Source organism: Perognathus longimembris, chromosome 16 (assembly GCF_023159225.1).
Source record: "Perognathus longimembris pacificus isolate PPM17 chromosome 16, ASM2315922v1, whole genome shotgun sequence".
In the NCBI taxonomy this organism is placed as follows: domain Eukaryota; kingdom Metazoa; phylum Chordata; class Mammalia; order Rodentia; family Heteromyidae; genus Perognathus; species Perognathus longimembris.
In genome coordinates, this window is record NC_063176.1 from 16973488 (window position 1) to 16991749 (window position 18262).

General features: G+C 40.6%; 1 pseudogene; it reads right to left on the reverse strand.

Moving 5' to 3' along the window:
* Positions 1-828: 828 nt before the first annotated feature.
* Positions 829-3423, reverse strand: LOC125364497 (annotated as a pseudogene).
* Between the last annotated feature and the right edge of the window lie 14839 nt (positions 3424-18262).

The window sequence follows — 18262 nt, forward strand, 5'->3', positions numbered from 1 at the left end:
GCCTTCCATTTTATTTTGCATAATCTATATTACAGCATGCATGATAGCAAGAAGAACATGGTGAAATGTTTTCTGTTTTGAGAGAATAAGTTTTTCCATACAACCTATTTTATATTGAAAAATATTCCTCCATTTAAAACGTAAACTCAGGAATCATTCTGCACATTTTAAGGAGGCATGGCAGGCCATTCATTTTGAGAAAAAATAGCTTTAGTTTTAAGTTTTCACTCGATTTTATTTTCATGCTCTCTCTTATTTTTTAAGAGTAGATTGAGTGCTTATAAATGTTTCTCTTCATGATAGCTTCTTTATACTATCACATTTCATTGCATTTTTTGTGTTACATATTTTAATTCTTAACCCATAATAAAATGTTAGTAGACTTTTTACAAATGGTAAAATGCTCATGAAATGATCATGATCTTTATGTTGTAAATTTTTTTTTGTCTGACTTGGGGCTTGAACTCTGGGCCTGGGTGCTGTTCCTGAGCTCTTCAGTGCAAGGCAAGCACTCTTATCACTTGAGCCACAGTGCCACTTCCTATGTTGTAGATTTTGAGGTGCCCTAACTTTTTTTTTGTGGTGCTGGGAATAAAGCCCAGAGTGGATTGTACTCTATTGCTGAGTCAATATCCCCAGCCCTATGGAGACTGAGTTTTGCTTTGGTTAATTTTTTTTTTTTTACATGCATGGTCAGTATTTTATTTTTGAAGGGTGGCTTTAATGCATAACAGTCAAATTGAGAATCAAAGTTTAAAAGAGACAGTTTTGTAAGGATAAGTTATAACACAGGTAATGCCTATTTAAGAAATCTCTATCATAGAGCTTATGATGCACCTCAATGGCAGTAGCACCCAGGTCTTCCAAAGAGCCAGTCATCATTTTTCTCTTGTCTGCATTGACTTCTTCTCATTAGTTGCCTTCTGCTTTTGCTGCATGATCTGAGTCCCTTTGCTTTCTCTGAGAGGTAGTCAAGCTATCCTCTTTTCTTTTCCCCTTGCTTATTCCCTGGGTTTTTTTTTTTTTTTTTTTCATATTCTTCTGGCGGGCCAGCTCTCGTTGATTTCCACCTGGACTTTGAGGGCATCTCCGGACCGGTCTTGGTGTTTGCTAGGTATAGACGCCAGGTCTTCCACGATTGCACCCATCAGTCAATCACTGCTTTTGTCCCTTGTGGGGCTTGAACCTAGGTCTGGGCGCTGTCGCCGGCCTCTCCACCCCGGGACGGGCTGGGGCTGTGGGTGCCGGACTGGCTTTGCTCTCCATCCTCAGGGCTGCCCCCCCCCCCCCACAGGCGCTAGGACTTCAGGTGTGAGCCCACAGCCATCCCCCTCCCCCGGCCCTCGGCCCAGGGGTGTCTGAGCCGGCCGGGGGCGGGGGGGGGGGGGGGGAGGAAGCTACTTGCCGGCCGGGCCTGGGGCCTTTTTTTTTTTTTTTTTCCAGTCCTGGGTCTTGAACTCTGGGCTTGGACACTGTCCCTGAGCTTTTGCTCAAGGGTAGCATTCTACCACTTGAGTCACAGCACCACTTCTGGCTTTTTCTGGAATCAAACCCAGAGCTTCATGCATGCTAGGCAAGAACTCTACCACTAAGTGACATTCCCAGCCCTAATTTTGGTATTTTTCCTTTCTTCTTTTTTTTTCTCTCTTGGTTGTGGGGCTTGAATTCTGGGCCTGGGTGCTTTCCCTGAGCTCTTTAGCTCGAGGCTAGCGCTTCTGGTTTTCTGGTGGCTTATTGAAGATAAGAATCTCATGAACTTTCCTGCCCAGGCTGGCTTTGATTCATGATCTTTATATCTCAGCCCCCTGAGTAGCTAGCATTACAGGCATGAGCCACCAGTGCCCAACTGTTCCCCCCCCCCCCCATCACCTTTTACATGGTAAAATTCTTAAGAGGAAACCACTTTCTAAAAGATGATCTTCCTTCAGCTATGCAAGGTAACTCCTTCAACCTAACATCTAAAGGTTTAACTTGCTCTCTGGTTGTAAGAAGATACTGGATAAGAGAAAAGGGAAAATAGGGGAGATAAAATGGGAATAAGGCCAAGAAGTTTCACTTAACAGGAGACACATGTGATAAGAGGAACTTTGGAGAAAATGAATGAATTGAAAAGAAGGAAATAGGTAAATTAAAAACAGTGTTACTCATTTTAGTTAAATCAAGTATAAAATAAGTTAAACTCTTAGAAGATCTTAATACTCAGACTTGCCATACTTTAGATAAAAGCATAACCTTGTGCCATGAAAATATTTTATTATTATTATTTTCTCTCTAATCATAACTTCCTGGGATAGGAAAACTACAAACGATATCAATTTCATGTTACAATAACAAACCCAATTAAAATTATTTTAGAATAAAAACGAGACACATCTTCATTTAGAAGCCCAGATATCTTCTTTCTTTCTTTCTTTTTTTTTTTTTTTTTTGCCAGTCCTGGGGCTTGGACTCAAGGCCTGAGCACTATCCCTGGCTTCTTTTTGCTCAAGGCTAGCACTCTGCCACTTGAGCCACAGCGCCACTTCTGGCCATTTTCTGTATATGTGGTGCTGGGGAATCGAACCCAGGGCCTCATGTAAATGAGGCAGGCACTCTTGCCACTAGGCCATATCCCCAGCCCAGATATCTTCTTAAATAGAATTTCCTCTTTTGGTTGCTTTGTATTAAGAGCAGACTTAAAATAAGGATAGCTTCTGTGAAATATAGCTATACCTCCTTGTGTGACTTTCATGGTCATGGAGGTTGGAACAGGAAAGTAGCTAACAAATCTGAAAAATAGCATTTTTTAATATAAAGATGTTGCTAAAATCTTAAGTCAGCTATTTCTTTTGGTATTCCAGAACCTTATGTTGTCTAAATTATTATGTTGGACTGACTGGTATATCCACTGAGTTTCCTGCTCTGGCTTTTAGAAAATACACCCACCCTCGCCCCAGCTCAGCCATCAAAGACTTCTTTGGTGGAGAATTTCCATTTCTTACAGTTTTCTTTGCTTCTTAGTCTTCTGAGTGCTCTAAGTGGTGCAGTGGCATCAAAGGCAGTAGCATAAGCTACATCTGGTGTTTGGGAGTTGAGAGTTCTCTCTGTTCCTTCCTGTGTGCCCAATCTGGTGAAAGAATGGCTTCTTTCTCTTATTAACAATTTGGATTTTTTCTCTTTCCTCTCTTAAAAATGATTAAAACAAATATGTATCCAAATGTGACATATTCCTGGTACTCTTTCTGCTACTTAGGCTCAATCTTATTGGAATAATTAGCAATGGGAAGATCTTGACAGAGGAAGATGGACTGGTTTTCCTTGAGGTCCTCCCTACATGATTCCTGTGGTGAGAATCACAGGATCCAGAAGTTGCTGGCTTACTTGGTCCAGCAACCTGTCCAGTACTCTTTGTTCCAAGGGCAGATCGTATCTGGACACTGGCATGTATTTTCAATTTGTAACTTGTAAGGTAGCCTGTTGCACCTTTGGGCAACTTGGTTCTCTATTCTATTATGCTGAAGTCTTCCTAAAGCTTCCATTTATGGATCATAATTTTAATGATAGCAGATGGATACTTCCTATCCATTTCCTGCAAAGCAACATTGTGTCTAGAGGCAGCTCTGCCTCTAGGTCTTTTCCTTTTCCGATTTAATGGCCCCAAATCCTTCAGCTATATCTCACATTGAGTCCTTTGACTAGCCCGATTAATAACTTTTAGTCCCCCCACCCCATCTCATTTTCTTCTTCTCCCCCTCTTTTTTTTTTTTTAAAGTAGGGTTTGAACTCAGAGCCTCACATTTGCTGGGCTAGTATTTTAATCACTTTGGCTGATTATTTTAGAGATGGAGTCTCCATAACTTTCTGCCTAGGCTGGCCTCAATGTGGGACCCTTCCTAGTCCGGCTTCCTGAATAGTTAGGATTACAGGCATGAGCCACTAAAGCCTGGGACAGCACCTCTTTCTAAGACAATTTTTAATGGGTTTTATTATTCTAATACATGTGTATGAAATGCTTAGATCATATTCCAGCCTCCCCATCCTCCTTATTATTGCTATTTACAAAAAGAGAAATTGAGATACTGGAAGACAACGAACTTGCTTCTAATAGAGGAACTGGGACTCATACTTCCTTATGGTCCAGAGTTGATGTAATCTTACTCTCTAGACTACTGTGCATGTGGGACTTTAGGCAGTTATAAAAAAAAAGTTAAATAAAGTACCTTGTGTGTACTGTACTAGATGAGCCAGTATTCTACATATACTCTTTTGAAAAGATATTATATAAGAAAATTATAAAGAACTGCAGTGTTACATATTATTTTATAGAAACACATATTTATAATTGTTTATAAATATGTTTAGAATGTTTTACCTTCAAAAATATAAACATATACTATAGGTATCAGGGCACAGGAAGTGAGTGTTTTGAGGTAGGGAAGGAAAGTATTTGCTATTTACATTAATTATATTGTTCATTTTGACTTTTATTCTATGTACCTATATCACCTACTAAAGAAAAGAAAAGTAACCTGCTTCCACTTAATAAGGATAGTTTATGTTATAAATATTTAGTGTGCATCATAAATAAGTGAAAAGGCGAGTTCTAAAATCCGAGAATATATGTATAGTACATAGAACTAATAAAGAATTATCACCCATGATTTATGAAAGACTTTAAAATCTTAGTATGAAAAAAACCAAACAAACCAATAACAAAAATAAGCAGATATAAAAGCAGGCAAAAATAAGCAAAGTTATGATCAGAAAATCCACAGAAGTTTAGACTAACAAACACTGAAAAGATTATTTATTTATTTTTTATTATCTTTTTTTTTTATTAATTGGACATAAATTTTTTTTACAAGGTGTTGTGCAAAGAGGGTGCAGTTACATAGTAGGGCAGTGTGTACATTTCTTATGATATCTTACAACCTGTTTTTCTATCCCTTGTCTAGGTCAGGTTGACATATATGCAATATACAATGTATCAAGAACATATACAGTATTCACAGACTTGGTCTCTACTGTCTCTCCGTCTCCCTTTGTTAACAGTCATATATCAGGGAGATCATGCCCCTTTGTTTTCTGTGTTCTAGGCTTGTCTCACTCAACATTATTTGTTCGAGTTCCGACCATTTCCCTGCAAATAACAATATTTCACCATTCCTAATCGCTATGTAGTATTCCATTGTGTATAAGTACCATATTTTTTGGATCCATTCCTCTGTGGAGGGGCATCTGGGTTGTTTCCATATTTTAGCTATTGTGAATTGTGCCGCGATAAACATGGTAGTACAAATGCCTTTTTGATATCTTGGATTTTGCTGTTTAGGATAGATGCCTAGGAGTGGTATGGCTGGGTCATAGGGTAGGTCTATATTGAGCTTTTTGAGAAACCTCCATACTGTTCTCCAAAGTGGTTGTACTAATTTGCACTCCCACCAACAATGGAGAAGGGTTCCTCTTTCCCCACAGCCCCTCCAGCATTTGTTGTTTCCTGAGTTCAGAGTATAGGCCATTCTAACTGGGGTGAGGTGGTATCTCAGGGTTGTTTTTATTTGCATTTCCTTTACTAGCAGGGATGTTGAGCATTTCCTCATATGTTTCTTTGCCATTTTTATATCTTCTCTTGTGAAGTCTCTCTTTAGCTCTTTTGCCCATTTCCTAATAGGTTTATTGGGCTTGGAGGGGCTTAGTTTTTTGAGTTCTCTGTAGATGACCGATATCAGGCCTTTGTCTGTTGCTGTGCTGGTAAATATCCTTTCCCATATCGTTGGCTGTCTTTCTATTTTGGTGGCTATGTCCTTAGCTGTGCAGAAACTTTTTAATTTGTAGTAGTCCCATTTGTCGAGTCTTTCTCCTATTTGTTGTGCCCCTGGGACTCTATTCAGGAAGTTCCTTCCTGTGCCTATAAGTTCTAGTGTCTTTCCTACTCTGTCCTTCAGTAGTTTCAAGGATTCAGGTCTGATGTTGAGGTCCTTGATCCATTTTGAGTTGATCTTGGTGCATGGTGATAGGCTTGGGTCTACTTTGAGTTTTCTGCATATGGCTGCCCAGTTCTCCCAGCACCAGTAGTTGAAGAGGCTATGTTTATTCCATTGTATATCTTTAGCTCCTTTGTCGAATATCAGTTGGCTGTAAGAGTGCGGTTTTATTTCTGGGTCTTCAGTTCTAATCCATTGGTCTTCCGATCTGTTTTTATACCAATACCATGCTGTTTTTGTTATGATGGCCTTGTAGTAGATCTTGAAGTCAGGTATTGTGATACCTCCTGCATTGCTTTTTTTGCCTAGAATTGCTTTGGCTATTCTAGGTTTTTTGCTGTTCCATATGAATTTATGGATTGGTTTCTCTATTTCAGTGAAGAATGTGGCTGGGATTTTGATAGGTATTGCATTGAATTTGTATAACAATTTGGGCAATATGGCCATTTTCACTATATTGATTCTGCCTACCCATGAGCATGGGAGGTCTTTCCATCTCCTTGTGTCTTCTTTGATTTCCCTTATTAGATTTTTGTAGTTTTCATTGAATAGGTCCGTCACGTCCTTGGTTAAGCTGATCCCTAGGTACTTTATTCTTTTTTTGGCTACTGTAAATGGAATTGTTTCCATAATTTCCTTTTCTGTTTGTCTATTGCTGGTGTACAGAAAAGCTGCTGACTTTTGTGGGTTGATTTTATATCCTGCTACTTTGCCAAATTGGTTTATTAGGTGTAGGAGTTTGGGTACTGAGGTTTTTGGGTCCTTCAGATACAAGATCATGTCGTCTGCGAATAGGGATAACTTGATTTCTTCCTTGCCGATGTGGATCCCTTTGATGTCCTCCTCTTGCCTTATTGCTATGGCTAGGGATTCCAGCACTATGTTGAACAGAAGTGGGGAGAGTGGGCATCCTTGTCTTGTTCCTGATTTTAGGGGGAATGACTTAAGTTTCTCTCCATTTAATATGATATTAGCAGTTGGTCTGTTGTATATGGCTTTTATTGTTTTGAGGAATGTTCCATCTATTCCTGTTCTCTCCAAAGCTTTTAATAGGTATGGATGTTGTATTTTGTCAAAGGCTTTTTGGGCATCGACTGAGATAACAATGTGATTCTTGATTTTAGTTCTGTTTATGTGGTGAATTACGTTGATTGATTTACGGATGTTGAACCATCCTTGTGACTGAGGGATGAAGCCTACTTGGTCATGATGTATGATATTCTTGATCACTTTCTGGATCCTATTAGCTAATATTTTATTGAGGAGCTTTGCATCTGTGTTCATTAGTGATATTGGTCTGTAGTTCTCTTTTTTTGTTGGGTCTTTGCCTGGTTTGGGAATGAGTATGATATTAGCTTCGTAGAATGAGTTTGGAATTTCTCCCTCCATTTCTATTTCACGGAAGAGTTTGAGGAGTATTGGAATTAGCTCCTCACTAAAGGTTTTGTAGAATTCGTTGGTGAATCCATCTGGGCCTGGGCTTTTCTTAGTAGGGAGGTTCTTGATTACCTCCTGTATCTCACCGTAAGTTATTGGTTTATTTAGCTGATTTATTTCTTCTTGGTTCAGTTTGGGCAGTTTGTACTTCTCTAAGAATTGATCCATTTCTGTAGAATTATTGTTTTTTGCTGAGTAGAGGTTTTGGAAATAGCTCCTTATGATTGTTTGAATATCGTGTGTACTTGTTGTAATTTTTCCTGTGGAGTCCCTGATTTTACGAATATGAGTCTCTTCTCTTCTTTTTTTTGTAAGTCTTGCAAGGGGTCTGTCAATTTTGTTTATTTTCTCAAAGAACCAGCTTTTAGTCTTATTTATTTGTTGAATGGTCTTTCTATTTTCAATCAGATTTATCTCTTCTTTAATCTTTGTGATCTCTCCCCTCCTAGTCGTTTTAGATTCTGTCATTTCTTGTTTCTCCAGTTGTTTTAGTTTCATCGTGAGGGTATTCACCTGCTCTGCTTCCATTCTTTTAATGTGGGTGCTGAGTGCAATGATCTTGCCCCTCAGAACTGCCTTAGCTGTGTCCCATAGGTTTCTTTGTGATGTGTTTTCTTTGTCATTGTGGCTTATGAATTCGTTGATTTCATCTTTAATTTGATCTGTGGCCCAAGTGTTGGATAAAAGTGTGGGGTTTAGCCTCCAAGAGTGTGTATAGGCTCTGTGGTATCCTTTGTTGTTGAGGGTTACCTTTAATCCACTGTGGTCAGATATAATACATGGGATGACGTCAATACTTTTGTATTTGCTGAGGTTCTTTGTGTGGGCTATGACGTGGTCTATTTTGGAATATGATCCATGGGCTGCTGAAAAGAAGGTGTATTGGGTCTCTGTGGGGTGAAAGGTTCTATATAGGTCTGTTAGATCCATTTGGGAAATGGTGTTATTTAGGTCCTCAGCTCCCTTACTAATCCTCTGGGTGTTGGATCTGTCTCTTGGAGAGAGAGGAGTATTAAAGTCACCCACTATGATTGTGTTTGCGTCTATCTTGCTCTGTAATTCTTTGAGTATTTGCTTGACATATGTCGGGCCTCTTTTGTTTGGTGAGTATACATTTATCACCGTGATTTCTTGATTCTGTATTTTTCCTTGTATTAATATGTAGTGTCCTTCTTTGTCTTTTTGAGTGGACTTTAAAGAGAAGTCAAGCTTGTCTGAGATCAGGATGGCTACACCTGCCGTTTTGGTGGATGCATTTGCTTGGTAGATCTTGCTCCATCCTTTCACTCGAAGCCTGTTTTTGTCCCTTGCTGTAAGGTGGGTCTCTTGTAGACAGCAGATGTCAACTTTTTGTTTGCGAATCCATTCTGCCAGTCTGCTCCTCTTTATCGGGGAGTTTAAACCATTTATATTTAAAGAGATCAAGGATAAGGGTGTTTTTTCTCCTTCCATTTTCTTGGTGGGCTGTTTTTTCTTCTTTTTTTATTTTTTTTTTTTCTTCTTGTCTTTAGTGAGCTTGTGTTTCTGCTGGACTTTGGCTATTGAAGTTTCTTTCTGATTCTGTCTGTGTGTCTTTTACGATCTCTGTTGGGTGGGGTTCCCCTCTTAATATTCGCTGTAGGGCTGGTTTTTTATTCACATACTCCTTTAGCTCCTCTTTGGTGTGGAAAGATCTGGTTCTCCCTTTGAATGTGAACTCCAATTTCGCTGGATATTTGATCCGAGGTTGTAAATTGTTATTCTGGAGTACTTGGATGGTGTCTTCCACTCGCTTCGAGCTTGGTAAGTTTGTGTGGATAAGTCGGATGTTATTCGAATCCTCTTCCCATTGAAAAAAGTTTCCTTCTTCGCTTTGGCTGAATTCAGAATTTGCTCTTTAATCTTGAGGTCTGTAGTCTTGAATATTATGTGCCTTGGGGTGGCTTTCCTGGGGTCTGGCCTGCCAGGTGTCCTATAGGCTTCGGTTACCTGGATGGGGTCCCCTGTGAGATTGGGGAAGTTTTCTGCAATAACTTTATTGAGAACATGATTAAGCCCTCTGCTCTGGTATTCGGCTCCTTCTTCTATTCCAATTATGCGCAGATTATATCTCTTGTCTTTGTCCATTAGTTCCTGGATTAGTCTTCCCTGAAGCTTCACCTTTTCTTGGAGTGTGGTCATTTTCTGGTTGTTGTCAGCTGCTTCATCGTCCAGGCGAGAGATTCTGGATTCTATATGGTCTACTCTTTGTGTCATGGTTTCAATTGCGGAGTTTATGGATGTCAGAGAGCTATTTATGGTTGTCATATCAGCTCTGATCGTGGAGATTTCTTCCTTTAAAGAGTTGTATTTTAAATCTATTTTTTCATGCATTTCAATTCTTAGGATGTGGAGATTTTCTTTAAAGGCAGCTTGCATTGTATCCATTTTTGTTTCCATTTCTTTAAAGCAGGTTTGCATTGTATCCAGTTTTGCTTCCATTTCTTTCTTGGCTTCCTGGGTGTCCTTCCAGATTTCCGCTCTAAACTCCTGGAATTGTTTTCTGATTTCATTTCTGACGCTTTCGATCATTCCTGTTAACATGGCCTCATTTGCTTTTTTAGTCTCCATCTCCTCTTCAGTCGTGCTGCTTTTTGGAGCTGGCGAGTTGGCTTGCCCTTTGATGAACTGAGTTATGTTTCTTTGTGATTTGCGCATCTAGAGATCTGGATGGCTTCTCAGGTTTGGTTTGTAGCTCCTCCCTCCCTCCTGTGTAGACGTGTCTACGGCAGCAGGTGCTGTCGCTGTGTCCCCGCCCACCAGTGCAGGGCACGCCACCAGAGCGGGCGCTGTCGCCGGGGGCCCCGCCCTCCTGTGCGCTGTGCGTTCAGTGCAACAGGCACTTCGGCGGGATATGCCTCCCAGAGCAAGTCCTGGGTTGTTGGGTTGTGCTTGCGCCCTCCCACGAGTCCGTTGGGGGGGGGGTACGTGTGGGGCACAGTGGGATCGACTGTCCGGGTGTGGCTTGGCACCTTCAGACCTCACCTCCGCTGTTAGGAGGGGGGACGTGATCAGGCTCAAGTGACCCTGCTGGGCTGGTATTGCCCACCAGCGCCTGTGGTTTTAGTTGTAAGAGTCTGCGAGGTCCAGGCGCCTCAGGTGGGGTTTGCACAACCGGCTGTCTCCCGGCCCCTGTTGGGAAGGGGGCGGGGCCGGTTCTGCCAGTTCAGGAACCTGTGGGGTGTTGGTGTTGCTGAGCCCTTCCCCTGCTAAACTGACTTCCCAGCGCCTGATGGGAGCTTCCCCGCCTGATTTGTGGGTTCTTTGTTCCCTCAGGGGTGGGGGAGGGGGGAGGGAGGGCACTCACTTTTGCTGCTTTGTGTGTGTGTCCCTCGCAGCCGTTGGCCCTCCAGGGGTTGGCGAAGTGTCGTGGTGGCTTCCCTGGTTCCCGATTTCTGCCGCGCTGGGTTCCCTTGTCCAAACCCGGTGTGGACCCGAACTTCTCGTCGCTGCCGGTGTGTGTCTTGGTCCGCACCCTGCCTTGTGGCCGTGGGGTCTCCCCCTATATGAATTCTGCGCTCCTGGGAGCCTGTCTGCCGATCGCCGGGTTCCCCTTTCCCAGCCTGACCCTGTTTGGGCCAGGGTCGGCTGGTGGGGGGAGGGTGCCCCGGTGAATCTCCGGCTCCGTGTAGGTTTTCGGTTCTTCTTTTTTGCTCCTTTTTGTTTTCCTGCGTTTCTCCACTGCTTCTGGCTGCTGGTTTTGCTGGGTTCTTGATGGGGTGTTGGGTGTTGGGGTTCCCAGCTCACTATGCCGTTGGAGCGAGTCGGGGTGCCTCCCTATTCCATCGGCGCCATCTTTCTTCTCTCTTGAAAAGATTATTAACTGCATTAATAATTAGGTAGTAGTCAACTGACATGAGATATATGGTTTCAGACTCTCAAATTTAAAAGTTTGGTGGAAATAAAAAATCTGAAGACGGGGAAAAAGGGCAAGTGTCCTGTGAGCTATCCCTGGCAGGACCGCTTTGGGGAATAGCATGCCTACACACTGGAGTTTGTGTCTGACTTCTGGACCCCGAAATTCCATTGTTGGGCTCAGAGAGACCAGTGAAAGGGTACTTATTGAATGTGATTATGAAATTTTCAGATATGTATTTGCCATATCTTTGAACGTGACATTGCCACAATATTTTTGTTTTCTTTTTTTAGTAGTTGCCATGGAGTCTGCAATAGATATTACAGTTAAACCAAGTTCACTTTCATTTTTTTAGTGCTACTCACTGGGCTTCACCCAGGGTCTATGTGCTGTTCCTAAGCTTCTCTTTGCTCAAGGCCAGTGTGCTACCACTTGAACCAGTTCTAGTTCTGTATTTTTTTAATTTTTATTTTTTGTAGTTTATTGGCGGTAAGAGTCTCAAAGACTTTTCCTGGCTGGCTTTGAACTACAGTCCTCAGATCTCAGCTACCTGAGTAGCTAGGATTGCGGGTGTGAGCCACTGGTGCCCTACCAAGTTCACTGTCAAAGAACACAATAGTCCATCAGAGATACTGGAGTGCCTTACAATAAGCAAGTGTTCCTGACTCTTCCCTCTTATGTCTGTATCATTGCTCCATGTGACTCCATCATTCTGACAGATGAGAAAAGCTGGTGATTTTTATTTTGCTCAGCTTTTGACTTACTAGCACGGAGTAGTAGTTTCTAAGATCCTTCATGTTTACCAGAAACTGTTTTTTAAAACAGAAAAAACCCAGCAACCTAGAAACAGCCCAAATACCTGCCATTAAGACAATGCACACTTAAATCATGGCATGTTTAGAGAATGGAGTATTATCAAGCAGTTAAATGAATATATTGGATTTGTATAACTTAAAACAGCTGTATCTCAACAAAACAGAGTGAAAACCAAGCAGCTCCAGAATAAACCACACAAAGCTACTAAATATTGTTTCTCGCTACCTACATATGTTAGACATAAAAATATAACAGAAGGTATATGCCGACTTCCGTATAGTGCCTTGTTTAGGAAGAAATTAAGCCAATGAGGAATAACAGAATCAACTGCAGATATAATATTTTATTTCTAAAAAGAGTCAAAGATTTAAAGCAAGTACAATAAACTATTAATATTTATTAAGAATGTGTATTCTTAGAAATTAATCTTTGTGTGCTTTGGTTTTCTTTGACATAGGGACAGTAGTATTGTGAAGTAGTTGTAAAGGCTAAACATACACATACATGTATATATATGCATATATAAGATTTCATAATAAATATGTAAATAGGAGTTACTGTGAAATATTTGAAGAATTTGCATGAGCTTGGAAAATCACATTTTGCTGGTTCTTATTGTAACAGCCCTACTATATTCAACTCAAGTAGACCACAATATCTCTCTATCCGTATTCTTTACCCTAGCTGTCATTTTATTTGGAAGATTTCAGCTTTCTATGATTAAGTGACCTAAGATAAAATGGGAAAACAAAGCATTAGTTTTTGGGTTTCCATCAGCGTTTTCTAATGTAATTTTTTTTTCTGAGCCTCTTGTTTCAATATCCATATTTTAATGTTACAAATAGACTTCCGTTTTGTGCTTGGAGATTAAATTAATTTTTTTCAAATTCCTAGTGCGTATTGCTACCCTTTCAATTCACTAACGAGATACCAGGAAACAGCAGGAGTCATCCAAAAGGACAACAGAAGGGACCAGAATGCTTCATGAATAGGCTACTTGCCCATCTTGCTGCTTCTCAGTCTCTTACTGTGGCTGGAGTTTCAGATCTGATTGACACCTTAGCCGATGTCTGCTAAATCACAAGAGTCTACATGGTAAATTAGCTTGCTGTGACCTTGCTTGAGATTCGCCTAAAAGGCACAATGCTTTTTATTGACATGGGAAATACTTCTGAAGTGAGGATGCTGAGTCTAAGTAACTTACAGCCATCCTGGTGCCTCTTGCTGGGTGGAGGGAGCTCCCCACCCACTGCTGGAAAGCCTAGCGGTGAGAGAGGCCATTCACTGAATGCACATGCCTGGCTCTAAGTGAGCTGGGAGAGCCCTGCTTCAGAGAAATGTAGATGTCAGAGTCTCAGGAAAGCTTTGCAAAGAAAATGCTCTGATTCTGCCTTGATTACTTCCCTCAAGGGCTTGAATCACCCACCTCTGGCTTCCGAGTAGCCTCTAAGATTTCCCTTATATGGAAGGTTGAGGTGTATCTTCCTTAGATGAAAATGTTCTGCTGGTACCTGAGTATGTCCAAATATGGTCTGCTTTTGTTAAAAGGCTTGGTCTCCACCCCAACCATGTGCTTGTTGTCTTTAAAAGCTTGAGGCAAGCTGGTTTGGGCTGCAGATCTTTGAGACAAGTGTCCATCTGTAGTTTCTGGCCTCTAATAAAGACTCCCAATTTGACCTCTCAAAAGTGGCTTCTCTCTTTTCTCCTGACTGGATTTGTATCTGATTTACCTTACAACCCCTTCTGTTTAGAAAAATGCTGCTTCTATGTTCTGGTTGTCAGTGAAGACTGAGACTCTTAAGCAAAGATGAAATCCTTTGGGCATCATCTTTCTCACTGTAAGTGAAAAGAAGTCTACACAGCTATATTAAAAAAAAACCTATGAAATATATGAGCTGTGAAGGTCTCTGCTTGAAGCTTGAAATTTCATTTGTGAAATAGCATGTCCCTGTGACATGTGCTCTGTGGCTAGAACTTATGGCTTAGGTATCTATGTGCAAAACCAGGTCTCTTTGAAGAGAAATGTGGGGAACTGTTGAAGTGGGAGTTACTCTGTGAACTCAACTCTGTTAGCCAAGTAAGAATAAGGAGATTTTAGCAGTTCCAGTGCAGGCTTTAGGATGAGTCAGCACACTGATCTGTAGATTAAAATTTCTCTATAAGTCAAACAGCTTATGCAGCCTCAGGGTCACTTGGAGGAAAAGATCACACACACACACACACACACACACACACACACACACAAAACCATGCTGTACACAGGCAAACTCAGTAATACTTCTCATTTCTAGCTGGCATTGCTTAGCAATGAGGATTTTTCTATACAAGTGAAACTTAATGTTATAGTTTAAAATTTTATATGAATTTGTTCTTACTAAATGTGGCTGACACATTTTACTGTTTCCTTTACTCATCTATAGCTCTAGACATTGTTTTTCTCCCAGTCATAAGGGCTTGAACTCAGGGCCTGGGCGCCGTACTGAGCTTCTTTTGCTCAAGGTTAGCGCTCTGGCACTTGATTCACAGCTCAACTTCTGGCATCTTTTGGTCCTTAATTGGAGTTAAGAGTCTTATAACTTTCCTGCCTGGGTTGGCTTTGAACCATGAGCCTCAGATCTCAGCCTCCTGAATAGCTAGGATTATAGGCATGAGCCACCAGGGCCTGGCTTTCATTATGATGCTTTTATTTCTTTGCAATGCTTTCTTTCTGTTTTGTTCCTTCCCTGTTCCTAGAGTAATACCCAGCCAGGACTTCAGAAAACAAGAATTATTACACTTATTACTATTTGTGTAACTTTTTAAACACTCATGGACACATGCACATGTATTCTTAAACAGGAACATTAAATAGGAACATGTTGGACCCTTTTGTGATATGCAAATTTCTCCTAGTGATTTCTCACAAATCCTTTTAATTAATATAAGTAGTTTCAGACATGGTTTTTTTTGGGGGGCCAGGGGGTGGGGGGGAAGCAGGCTTTCGCCATGTAGCCCAGGCAAACTTTGAATTTCCTGCCCGGTGTAGGCTGGCCTTGAATTCATGATCCCCCTGCTTCAGACTTGTAAGTGCTGGGCTTACATTTCTGCCACATTAGCTGTATGTTAGTCCTGGCTAAGAGAACACAGAAAAATCCTCATAAATGTGAGGTTTGGGAACTATACTTTTCATATTTAACCATGCTATTATAAGGAGCTAATTGACAAAAGATATACACACATTTATACATATGTACACAAAACACATGTTTACATTCAGCACAGTACTGTTTGTGACACAAGAATGTGAAAATAATGTAACTGTCCAACAATATGTGATTGTTGAAGTCAAATATATGTCCATAAAACTGAGTGTGAAGTGATGATTTAAAGTGATGTTTTACAGCACAGTTCAATTTGGTTGAGCCTTTGTCTAGTGTGCATGAGGCCATGAGTTCAGTCCCCAGTGCTACAAAAAACAAAAGTGATACTTCTGGAGACCTAATGGCAGAGAAGGTAAAATTTTGGTTTGCACAAAAAATGTTCACCCAATTATTTATAGTAGCCTTTTCATAATTTTCCCAAACTAGAAACAACCCAAATGTTATCATCTAATAGATGTTATTATCTAATGGATAAAAAAATTGTGGTCCATCTATATGGTGGAATATTGTTCAACAGTAGGGAAGAAATGATCTATTGAGACATAGTGAGAATATGAATTAATGTCAAATGCATTGATATTCAACAAGGTGCTATATGTATTATACATGCAACTGCATTATGATTTCATTTGTATTCTAGAAAAGGAAAATGATAGGGAAGAAAAGGACTAGTTGTTGCCAGGAATTGGAGTGAGAGTTTCATTTAAAGGTGAACTATGAAGAAATGCTTAGGAAGAGGAAATGGATGACTACCTTCATTGTGGTTGTATCTGTATGAATATATGCATTTGTCAAAACTCACAGAACTGTAAACCCCCCAAATATTTAAAAAGTGAATAAAAATTTAAACACCAAAGAAGTCCTTTTTAACAGGGAAAAGAAAATACAGCACTGAAGACTTCTGCCACCATCACGTATGCCTTATGCAGACTTCCGCCCTTGGCAGGAAGTAGAGCTGTCACTGTCTTGGAATGCTCTTGACAAAACGTAGATAGTTTTTCTCTCTCCTAACTCCCTGGGTTAATAGTTACCACGTGTACTGCTTGCATTTGCTTATCTCTAATGGCAACTTCTTTCAGTATTTTTTTTCTCAATTGTGCTACTATTGAAAAATCAACCAAAACATACAGCCAGTACAATTATCTTAATGAAATAGAAAGGATTTAAAGTGCCTAGATTTTTGTTATTATTTTTTATGTTGGGCACCTGGACATTACTCAGAGCCCTTTATATGTACAGTTACACTGAAAATCAAAATGATTGACATTGCCAGAAGTACCATCTCCAGGAGAGGGTGTATTATTGCTCTGTATGTACAGTTCTTCAGGTGACAGGAGAGTGTTGGGCTTTCCAAATTCCCCATTGCATATTATACTTTTCTAATGAGGTTATTTTGTTTTAAAAAGTAAAGAAAAAGGAAAATTGGTTTAGTTTCTGTATTTAAAGGCATTTAAAGTAAATGATTATGATCATTTTTGTTGTTGTTCCAATGTAGGACTTGAACTCAGGCTGTCCTGGAGTAGTTTTTGCTCAGTGCAAGCATTCTATCACTGGAGCCTGAGCTCCACATTGGGATTTTTGTGGTGGTTAATTGGAGGTAAGAGTCTCATGCGCTTTCCTGCGCAGGCATGTTTTGAGCTTTGAGTGTCACATTTCAGCTTCTTTAGTAGCTAGGATTATAGGCATGAGCCACTGGTGCCTGGCTTGTTCTTTTTCTTTCTTTCTTTTTAAAGTAAAGATATTTAAGGTAAAATATCCTGATTATGTTCATGCTCGCATTTGCATGCGCTCGCGTGTGTGCCATTCCTAGGGCTTGACATGCTAGCATTTTTATTCACACGTGCCTATCTAATGCTCTTCTACTTGAGTCACACCTCCATTTGTAACTTTCTGTTGACTTTGGAAATGGTAGCCTCTTGAATTTGTCTGTTGGGTCTGCTTCAAGCTGAAATACTTCAGGTCTGAATAGCTAAGATTATAGGTATAAGCTAACAAACTTCAGCTATAATTATGTGGGGTTTTTTTTGGTATAAATTTGTACCAAATATTTGATATAAATTAATCTCTTAAGTTTAAGGTTAGCTATCGACTGATATTTAGAACATATAACAATTCTTAGTATTGCATGAAATAGTCTCTGTCTTTCAAAGGGTTTTGTTTCTACCATTAGCTCAGTTTAGTATGATTGCAGGCGAATAAAACTATTATAGTTTTCAGGATATTACTCTAAGAGATGCTTTAAAGCTGCTTTTGTGGGGTCCACAAATGAGCAAAAAGCAGGAGAACAGCTTGGCCTCTCTGCTTCCATTTTGCATGTGTCTGCTCTGGTCATTCTCCACAGTAGCTTTGTCATCATCTAGGAGGCCAAGAAGGGCAGGATTGACTGATGACATCTTTACGGCAAGGGAATATTGTCCTAAAGTTTCCCTAAGGAGCAACAGAGCCTCCTCAGGACTGACCATCTTCTGGGCAGCAATGCCTTATTTGTTTACTCTGAGTGGTGATGGCATGATACATTCTTAGACCCTCTCCTTGAATAAGGACTGAAATAATGGTTAACAACTGTTTTTTTTTTTTTTTTTTTTTTTTGGCCAGTCCTGGGCCTTGGACTCAGGGCCTGAGCACTGTCCCTGGCTTCTTCCCGCTCAAGGCTAGCACTCTGCCACTTGAGCCACAGCTCCGCTTCTGGCCGTTTTCTGTATATGTGGTGCTGGGGAATCGAACCTAGGGCCTCGTGTATCCGAGGCAGGCACTCTTGCCACTAGGCTATATCCCCAGCCCTCAACAACTGTTTAATGATTATGCATACCTCTTGCCCTACGTCTTTGTCTATATAACCTATAAATCATGTCTGTATGCTGAAGATGCCTGAAAATGCCTTGTCCCAGGGATGCTAGGGTAGGGTAATACATGTCCTTTCTCTACCCTGCACCATCATCATCTCTTTATTTGACATACAGGTGACAGTGGTCAGACCTGATGTGGAGTCCCCAAAGTTTTGGGCTTGGGATCTAAAACACTATTTTCACCAC